Below are 11,347 nucleotides of genomic sequence, written 5' to 3' on the forward strand. Positions count from 1 at the left end.
GAACCGGAAGGTCAGCAGTTCGAAACTACCAGCTGCTCCGCGGGAGAAAGATGAGGCGATCTGCTCCCGTAAAGATTTACAGCCTCGGAAACCCTATTCAGGGTCGCTATGGGTCGAAACCGACTCGACGGCACTTAACAACAACAACAACAACATACTAAATACAAGAAATGACAATTTGAAGAAGAGTAGCATCACATTTATCATCAAAAAGAAATTTTAAAGATCTGTTTTGAAGTACAATACTGTCTGGGTTAGGATAATATGCATATGCCAACATAGTACCACCATTATTCAAACTTACGTACCAGTAGTGATGAAATTGAAGAAAAGAAATTGATGAAAAAGCCAGTAGTGATGAAATTGAAGAATTCTATCAACTTCTTCAGTCTGAAATTGATTGAACATGCAATCAAGATGTAGTGATAAATACTAGTGATTATTACTAGTGAAATGCAAAGGTTGGGAACAGAGGAAGGATCAGTAGTTGGAAATGTAGTGATAGACATGATGCTGGAGATACCAGGATAGAATTTTAAAAGACCAATCACTTATTACTTGCAAAAAGCTTTTTAAAACAACATAAAAATGACGACATACTTGGATATTCCTACATGAAATATGCAGAAATCAAATTGACTACAACTGTGTGAAGTGATGATGAAAAAGCAACATATCATCAGCCAAAACAAGGTCGGGGACAGACTATTAAACAGACCATCAATTGCTTATATGAAAGTTTAGTCTGAAGCTGCAGAATATTAAAACAAGTCCAAAGGAGCCCAAATTTGACCTTGTACATATCCCATTGGAATTTAAAGATTATTTCAAGATCAGATTTGAAGCATTAGGCACTAATAACCGGAGACCAGAAGAATTGTGGGCTGACATGAAGAACATCATACAGTAAGAAAGCAAAAGGACATTAAGAATACAATAAAGAAGGAAAAGACCAAAGTGGGTGTCAGAAGAGACTCTGAAACTTACCCTCTAGCATAGAAATGCTAAAGCAAATGTAAGAAATGAGAAAACATAACAACTGAACAGAAAATTTTGAAAGGGCAGCTTGAGAAGACAAAGTCAAGTATTATAAGGAAATGTGCAAAGGCCTGGAGTTAGAAAATCAAAAGGGAAGAACACACTCAGCATTTCTCAACCTGAAAATACTAAAGAAAAAATTAAAGCCTTGATTTGCAATACTGAAGGATTCTATGGGCAAAATAGGAGCCCTAGTGTGGCACTGGGGTTAATGCACTGGACTGCAAAGTCATTTGAATAGCAAAGTTTGAGGTTCAAGCTCACCAGTCACTCCTCGGACACCCCATACAGAGTCACTATGGGTCAGAACCCACTCAATGGCACTTAACAACAACAACAACAATGGACAAAATATTGAATGATGCATAAAGCATCAAAAGAAGATGAAAGCTGAACACCCACACTTGCAGATAGCACCCACTTGACCTGGCTTCAATGGCTGGATGACCAGAACTTGACTAGAGGAAGAAAGAAGAGGAAAAATAGAGTAATCTGATACAATTTAATGAACTTGACCTATGCCTGTGGATTTAGTAGCCCAAAAGAGGAAACGAATCTTTACAGCAAGGATCACTCCCATCTCCTCGGTACACAGGGTAGACAGGAATGGGCAACTTAGTCATTGGCCACCCAAAATGGGGGGTGGCTACAAAGGCATGATATGACTAGCTTACAACATTTCAAGAGGGAGCTTAGTTTCAGAGGGTATGGGGGAAAGTAGAATCTCCACTGAGTGGTTTCCAACGTGTCTAGATGGGACTGGTGAAAAAAGGAAAAGAAAAAAAAAAAAAAGAAAGAAAGAAAGCTATGCACAGAATCACTGTACCAAAAAGAAATGTACCATGTTCGACTACTTCAAGAGACAGCATCTGATCAAGAGTCAATAGTACTAAAGGTAGAAGTCCAAGGTGCAAGTGATTGGCAAAGAACAAGACTCCAAGAATTGATAGAATACAAATTGAAATCTTTCGACAAACTGATAGAGCACTGGAGGCACTCACTCATCTATGCCAAGGCATTTGGAAGACCTGGCCAATGTATTGGGAGAGATCCATATGAGTGCCCATTCCAAAGAGAAGTGACCCAAGGAATTCAGAAATCATTAGACACTATCATGAATATTACATTCAAATAAAATTTGTGAAACATAATTCAAAAATGGTTGCTAAATAGTACATTAACAGGAAACTACCAGAAGTTCAAGTTGGATTCAGATGAGGATGCAGAACATGGGATATCATTGCTCACACCAGATGGATATTGGCTAAACTCAGAGAATTCTGGAAATATGTTTACTTATGCTTTATTGAATGTGCAAATTCTTTAGACTGTGTGGGTCATAACTAACTATGGAAGACATTGTGGAAAATGAATATTCTGGAACACTTAATTGTGGTCATGAAGAACCTGTACATAGACCAAGAGGCAGTCATTCCAACAGAACAAGGGGACACTGAATGGTTACAAATCAGGTAAGGTATGTGCCAGGGATGTATTATTTTACCACACTTACTTAATCTATATGTTAAATAAATAATCTGAAAAGGTGTATTGTATGAAGAAAAACATGGGATCAGAATTAGAGGAAGACTCAGTAACCACCTGTGGTATGCAAATAATACAGCTTATTTAGTGAAAGCCAAGAAGACATAAAACATTTATGAAAATAAAAAACACAAAATATTGATGAAAATCAGTGTACATAAAAGAAAAATTCTCACCACTGGACCAATAAATAACATCGTGATACATGGAGAAAAGTTTGAAGTTGTCAAAGATTGCATTTTGCTTGGATCCACAATCAACACACATGGAAGCAGCAGTTAAGAAACCAAATGACAAAATGCATCAGACAAATCTGATGCACAAGAACTCTGTAAAGTGTTTAATAGCAAATGTGTCAGTTTGAAGAGTAAGTACATACCTAACCCAAGTCATACTATTTTCAGTAGTTTCACATACATGTGGAAGTTGGACAATTAATAGGGAAGACCATAGGAGAATTGTTGCATTTGAGTTATGATGGGGTGGTGCTGTGGGTTAATGTGCTGAATTGCAAGGTTGGTTTGAACCACAAGGTTGGCAGTTCAAGCTCACCAGCCACTCCTCGAAAACCCTATACAGTGTCACTATGAGTTGAAACTGACTAGACTGCACTTAACAGAGTACTGGTGTGGTACTGTGGAATAATGTACTGAGCCAAAAGGTCATTTGAACCGCAGGGTCGGCAGTTCAAACTCACCAGCTGCTCCTCAGAAATCCTATACAGGGTGGCTAAGAGTTGGAATGGACTCAGCAGCACTTAGCAATATCAATAACCATGGACTACTAGAAGAACAAATCCTTCGGTAAAAGTACAGCCAGAAGGCTCCTTAGAAGCCAGGATGATGATTTCTCATACTTCAGACATATTATTAGAAAGGACCAGTCCCTAGAAAAGAGCTTCCTGCTAGGTAAAGTGGAAGGTTAGACAAAAAGAGGAAGACCCACAATGAGATGGATTGGCACAGTGGCAGCGACAACGGGCTCACACTTAACAAGGATTGTGAGTATAAAATAGGACTGCGCAGTATTTCATTCTGTTGTGCATAAGATCATTATGAGTTAGAACCACCTCGATAGCAACTAACAACAACAAGAACATTAAGTACATAAGAAAATACAAAGCCATGACAATTCTACAATAACTGTAATAACTCTTAGACTTCTTAATAACTGGAGTTTGACAATCTAAATTGTTGATGCCCCATTACTATGAAAATAAGTAGTTATATCTCCTTAATTTCCTTATAATATGCCAAAATTACAGCGTAAGTACTCTCCAAATAGTGTCCTCTATAGCTCCTGGGTCCTGGTGTGGCACTGTAGGATAAAGCACTGGACTGGACGGTGGGTTTGAACTACAAGGTCGACTGTTCAAACTCACCAGCATTTAACAACAGCAATAGATCTACTAGCAACAGATTCCCCTATGCCCAAGACAGGCATCGCTAATCAATCTTGGCACATTTTCTAGCTCTTAATTGTGTATGTAGTATGTGTGTGAGAGAGAAATGTGCATGTATGTGAGAGAGAGATATGTTTGTGTGTGTTTGTGTGTGTGTATGTGTATATATATATAACCCACACAGTTGGCAGTTAAAACCTACCAACTGCTTCTCAGAAAACCTATGGTTGGTGGTTATGTGCCGTGGAGTCGGTTCCGAGTTATAGCGACCTTGTACAGGGTTTCCGAGGATATAAATCTTTACTGGAGCAGAAAGCCTCATCTTTCTCCCGTGGAACAGCTGGTAGTCTTAAACTGCTTACCTTGAGGTTCACAGCCCAATTGGTAATCCCTACGCTACCAGAGTTCCTTTTAGCGAGCCTACACTGGGTTTTCCTTTTAGAAAACCTATACAGTGTTGCTAAAGGGCCAGGAAATTCTTTAGTATTTGTAATTTACACATTTTCTTTAAAATACTTAGGTTTCCAATAGGTTTTGCCAAAACATCTTTATATTGCAGATTCTACTCCATTCTAAATATTTTTCTGCTCATTCTTTTAAGGACATAATGATATGTAAAAGAAAAATTGCATATGTATTCCTTAGATAATACGAGTGACTAAAAAGATTTCAAAAGACTGGCCAAGGTAAAATACATTTTTTCATAATTAAGTAGATGTTCAATCTTTCAATATTTAGCCCACTGTGAATTTAGAAAGTGTGTGTGGTGTCAAGGTGTATATGTAATGTTGTTCAGGACATTTTCACATTTTAAGTGACTATTTAATAATACAACGGGATCGATAAGCAACACTATAGTAAAGGGAGAAATGATTGAAGTTGTCAAGGATTTCTTTTTATTTGTATCCACAATCAATGCTCTGAGAAGCAGGAATCAATTAATCAAACATATTTTTAGGTGACATTGAGTTGATTATGATTCTTGTAAGTAATCCTATATAGGGTGTCTGTGACCATAAATCTTTGCCTACTACGTGCAGTAAATCTGCAAAAGATCTCTTTAAAATGTTTAAAAACAAAAACAAAGATGTCACTTTGAGTACTAAGTGACTGACCCAAGGAGTGCCTGACCCAAGCCATGGTATTTTTGGTTGCATTTAATCATGTGAAAACTGGACAATGAACAAGAAAGGCCAGGCAATAATTGATGTGTTTGAATTATGGTGTTAATGAAGAATATTGACATTACCATAGACTGCCCGAAGAACAAACAAATTTGTCCTGGATGAATTATAGCCAGAAAGTTTCTTAAAATCAAGGATGTCAAAACTTTGTCCCAGGTACTTTGAACATAGAATCCAAAGGGATCCATCCCTGGAGAAGGCCATCATGTTTGGGAAAGTAAAAGATCATCGCAAATGAGAAAGACTGACCAAGACACTGAAACATATCAATTGTGGTGAAGGATCTGGAGTGTTCTTTCTGTTACACATGGAGTTGTTATGAGTTGGAATCTACTCAATGGCACCTAACCATAGCAATTTGCTTACCAGTTAAACTTACAAATGTTTCCTACTTTATATAAGTAGTACAGCATGAAAGAAAATGATATTGAATGCTCCATTCCTAGTCTCTTTAAATGCAATTAAATGAAGTAGAATGTTTTTAGATCAGTACTTCTGGCTTATAATGCATGTAAGAGTTTGTGGTGATCACTGTGCATTACAATCATTGTTGTTGTTGTTGTTGTTGTCAGGTGCCATGGAGTCAGAACTGACTCATAGCGACCCCATTCACAGCAGAACGAAACAATGTCCAATCCTGGGCCAACCTCACTGCCACTGACAAACTTGACGCCATCAATGATGCCACCAGGCCGATCCATCTTGTTGGGGGTCTTCCTCTTTTTCTCTGACCCTCCATCTTACCCAGCATGACATCCTTCTCTAGCTACTGTTCCCTCCTGACAATATGTCCAAAATATGAAAGACGAAGCTTAGCCATCCTGGCCTCCAAGGAGCACTCTGGCTGCACCTCTTCCAAAACAGATCTATTGGTTCTTTTAGCAGTCCATGGTACTTTTAGTATTCTCCTCCAACACCATAACTCAAAGGCATCAATTCTTCTATGATCTTCCTTATTCACTGTCCACAACCATAGGGGGGAAAAATAGAGGAGGGAGAATTAATTAACAGACCATAGAATTAGTGGTGGAGAAACCTAAGCATGTGCTAGTATTTTCTCCAAAGAGCACCCCTAGCTATCAAGTTCACAGTACTTAACATATGCTACTCTCTACCCAAAATATATTACCTTTGTAATGGTTTCAAAAATAGAGGTTTATGTAACCATTGCATATTTTAAGATTTTGCAGTGATGGCCATTTTTAAAATATATGCTTAGTAGTGAAAACTCCAGGTAAAGATGGAATCTGTCATATTCTAGTGTTTAAATAAATCATCAAAATGTCCTCCATTTAACTGAGAAATGTTCAAAAAGCATTTGATTGGCTAATAAACTAGTAGCTGTAAAATATTATGTATGAAATGAAAATATCCATTTTCATGATATTTTCTCCATATAGCAAAACAAAAACAAAAAAAAGCCTACTTCTGTTATTTTAGAATTATATGCTAGATTATATTTGTGTATGACATCCCCAAATATAGTTTGGCTTTCTCTGTCTGTGACACAAGCACCTTGTTTATTTTGTCATAGTATATGCATGAGGACAGGCACCAAAATATTCATCTTTTTACAGCTCTTTTAAAATATATTTGGCATATAATGCACTGCACATACATAGATGCACGACTTGATAAACATAGCATATACTTATGAAACAATAAACAAAACTAAAATAGCAAACACACATATCAACCCCCTCAGCAAATGAAGTTCCCTAAAACTTTACTCAATTCATGTACTCATGGTCAATTAAACTTTGAGGAGGCAGTTCTTCCCCAGTTGTATTTTGAGTGACTTCCAACCTGAATGACTCATGTTCTAGCACTATATCTGACAATATTCTAGTGTCCTTTATTGTGTTTCAATATTTAATAATCTGGTGCTATCTCTCAGTGTTCCACTGCTATTTATGTTTTTAGTGGCTAAACGTTCAAAAGCAATCCACTTTTCCTTCTTCCTAGTCTATCTTAATCTATAAGCTCCGTTGAATTGTGCTCACCATGGGTGACCCTACTTATATTTAAAATACTGGTGACATAGCTTCCAATAGCATATATGCTACCACAGAACAACAAACTGATAGACAAATGGTCATGAGTGAAATTAGCCAGTCACAAAATGACCAATATTGTATGAGATCACTATTGCTAAAATCAAGAAAAGTTTTCATTCTAAAAGAAATATTATTCAACAGCTATTAGAGGGTTGACAGGAAAGTATGGTTAGTCACTGTCTAGAGGGTCTGTCTTTATTCCTTCTCTTTAGTATGGGAATGAGTAGGAAATATATATGGTAAGAAGGAAATAACCAAAAAATGATGGAAACAGGGGAAGACACTTGGAGGAGTGCAAGATTTAAAGGCAACAGAGGTAAATATCATTATACACATGTTCCTATAATAACAATAATCTACAGATAGATGCAAAGATATGCATGCAAGCTGAATAGGTGCATAAGGGGGAGGGGTGAGAGTATATCCACGAATATATGTAGGTTTCACAGAGGATATTTATACATGGATATTTACCTTTACTTCAAATATGTTCATGAATATACTGGAGCATACAGGGGGCAAAATTATAAAAAGTTCTTAGACATAACCAAACATCTTAAGGGAATGAGTCTCTGGGCATTGGGTCTCAGTGGACACCAATGTCTATTGGAATAACATAGAACATAAAGACAATGTTCTGCATCCTATTTTGGTGATTATTGTTTATGGTCTTAAAAGACTTTGAGTGATCATCTTAGGTATGCGTATTGGTGTCCCCAGTTCTGGAGGAAAGAAGAGTGAGGGAAATCAAAGACACTTGGAAACAATATTGTGGGGATGCAATCAATGAGACAAAACAAACTGCAAGTGAATTGTTAAATGGAAAACTAATCTGCTTTGTAAACCACCTAATTCACAATAAAGAGTTTTTAAAAAGAAAAGAAAGCAAAATGCAAATGAACTTTGAACAGCACAGGTTAGAATTGTATGAGCCCATTATATGCAAATTGTTTTTTTCCTGTGGCTATCATAGTGAGTTCAAGTGTTCTGAGTGTCTTTTTAAAATATTGTGCCACATTAACCATCTCCACATTGAGTTTGTCTCTTTAGCATCTACTAGCCCTAGACTTCCATCCTCCCTAATGGAAGAGATAAACTGCCCACTCAGAGGTAATCAGTTCACACAATGTTTTATCTGTGAGCAAATAAAATACTCACAACATGTGAACTCACCACAATAGCAACAGGGAAAAAAGAGTCACAAATAAGTTTTCCCACACTGTTCAAACCCATGTTGTTCAAGGATTAACAGCATTACAACAAAATATGCAAAGACCTGGATTTAGGAAACGAAAAGTGAAGAACACACTTGGCATTTCTCAAGCTGAAAAAAAAACTGAATAAAAAAATTTAAACATTGAGTTTCAATGTTGAAGGATTCAGTTCAAACTCACCAGTTGCTCCTTGGGAACCCGACGGGGTCGCTATGGATCAGAAATGACTCAATGGCACTTAACAACAACAACAATAGACAAAATATGGAACCACATTTGTTGCTGTTGGTTTAAAGGGACATCAAGTCAGTTCCTACTCATAATGATCCTATGCAGGGTTTTTAAGGAGCAGGTGGTGGTACTGAACTGCTAACCTTGAAGTTTACAGTCCATTTCTTATTCTACAGCATAACACCAGTATTCCCTAAGAAACTCTAAAAGAAGACAGAAGGAATACACAGAGTAAATGTTCCAAAAATAATTTGCTAATGTTCAACCATTTCAGGAGCTAGCATATGATCAAGTATTGATGATATTGAAGGAAGAGTCCAGGCTGTACTGAAAACATTTATAAAAACAATGCTCTCCCAACATAAGTACAGTTTCTTTCTCACAGTAAAAGAAAAAGAATAGGCTATAGTATGTTTGTGTTATTAAATAAAACAATGTAATTTAGAATTTGCAATAACAAGGCTAAGTTAAGGATTACCTTTATATGATCTTTGAAGACAGACTGGCAAATTAGTCTGAACAGCATTCAAGGGGCTAGTTACTAAATGGTTCATATACAAGAAAGAAGTGAATATAAATTATGAAGCATTTTTCAAATTCCTTGAGTTGCTGTCACAATGGTTCCTTACCTTTTACTATTTTGTGAGTATAATTACCCTTCTATATATTCTTGAAAATAATATAGATGCATAATTTCTTTAAAATAGTTATATAGGTTTTTTAGTATATCAACTCTAAAACAGGAGTGCCTTGAAATGGAATCTCTTGAATAAAAATGTTTTTAAATTTTGTCATTCAAATGATTTCATGTTAAAGAAACTTAGTATTTCTGTTCAAGAGATAGAAGAGAGCAATAGGCAGAGAGAGTGGATATAGAGAATACACAGTTGAAAATAGATTACAGTAATGCTATTCTTAAAAATGAATTATTTATGACTTAATTCTATATACCTCACCTGATTTACAAAGTGAGATGAAGACTGATGCATGGACATACCTAGGTATTTGTGAAGGGTCTGAAATGAATATGAATTAAAATGACAAACACATCAGTTCAAATAAAATAGGATAGATCATCTTAATTGGATGTGGGATTACCTTTCAGAGGAAGACAAGAGATCAATCTTGCTACTTTTACTTTTCCATTTTAATATGGCGATGAAATGTCTAGTTAATGGCAGAACACACATAATTATGATACATTTTTGACTTATATTTCTATGTAAGCAACTGATACTACCATAGCTGTCATAGGAATACACAGACACCTAGATGCATAGTGAACTCAAAGGAGCAAAGACTATTGTATTATGAGCTAAAAGTGACAACTATCAGAGCACTATAGAATTTACATCTAAATTCTGTGAACAACATAGTTTAAAACTAATAATAATAAGGTTACATATTGTAGTATGTGTTTGGTATGCATTTACAAAGTGTCAATAGATGGAAAAAATAAATAACTTTCTAGATTTGGGTACAGATGATGAGATAGATGAAACGTATCTGAAAAATCACATGCATAAAGTTGTGTGAGGTATAGAAAACTTCTAAAGAATATTGACTGTAAGTTATTTAGAGATAGGAGCTGTAGACAATTCCACAGAAAGATGAAAACTAATTTAGAGTGTTAAATAAGAACATATTTAATCCTACTTTGTTGTTGTTAGATGCCGTGGAGTCCATACCTACTCAGAGACATTATGCACATCAGAACAAAACAGTGCTGGATCCTAGGCCAACTTCACTACTGTTGCCACACTTGAGTCCATCAATGCTACCACTTGACTATTCCATATCGTTGGGGGTCTTCCTCAGTTTCTCTGATCCTCCATCTTTCCAAACATGATATCTTTCACCAGTGTCTGGTCCCTCCTCATAATATGTCTGAAGTATAAGAGATGAAGTTTGGCTATCTTGGCCTCCAAGGAAAAATCTGACTGCACTTCTTCCAAAACGGATCTATTGGTTCTTTTGGCAGTCCATGGCACTTTCAATATTCTCCTACAATGCCGTGACTCAAAAGCATCAATTCTTCTATGGTCTTCCTTATTCACTGTCCAGCTTTCGCACGCATATGAGGTTATTGAAAATACCATGGCTTGGGCCAGGCGTACCTTAGTCCTCAAGCTGACATCTTTGCTCTTCAACACTAAAAAGGTCTTATGCAGCAGATTTTCTTAATGCAATATGTCTGATGACTCTAAGGATTTAAAGGTGATAGATAACAAATCATTGATTTTTCAGAATTCTATCATGCATACTCCAGCATCATTTCTATCGCCAAGACCATATGGACTCAAATGTGGCAGCGGTAGTGAGGTTGGCCCAGGATCAGACATTGTTTAGTTCTGCTGTGCATGGGGTCACTATGAGTCAGTTCTGACTCTATGGCACCTAACAACAACAACAACAACAACTTTGTGAACCATTTTCTTGATACGTACCTCTCTATCTACCTCTCTATCACTCTATTTCTGTTACTCTATCTGTGTCTCTATCTCTATCTGTCTTGATGTTGTTAGGTCTGATTTCTTGACTGCTGCTCCCATGAGGTTTGATAGTTGATCCAAGAAGAATGAAGTCCTTGACAACTTCAATCTTTTCTCCATTGATTTAGTAAATGAAAACCGTATGAATAATCCTACCTAGAAGGTAAAAATAGTTGATCCAAGA

The sequence above is a fragment of the Chrysochloris asiatica genome, unplaced genomic scaffold (genome assembly GCF_000296735.1).
Source record: "Chrysochloris asiatica unplaced genomic scaffold, ChrAsi1.0 scaffold00163, whole genome shotgun sequence".
In the NCBI taxonomy this organism is placed as follows: Eukaryota; Metazoa; Chordata; class Mammalia; order Afrosoricida; family Chrysochloridae; genus Chrysochloris; species Chrysochloris asiatica.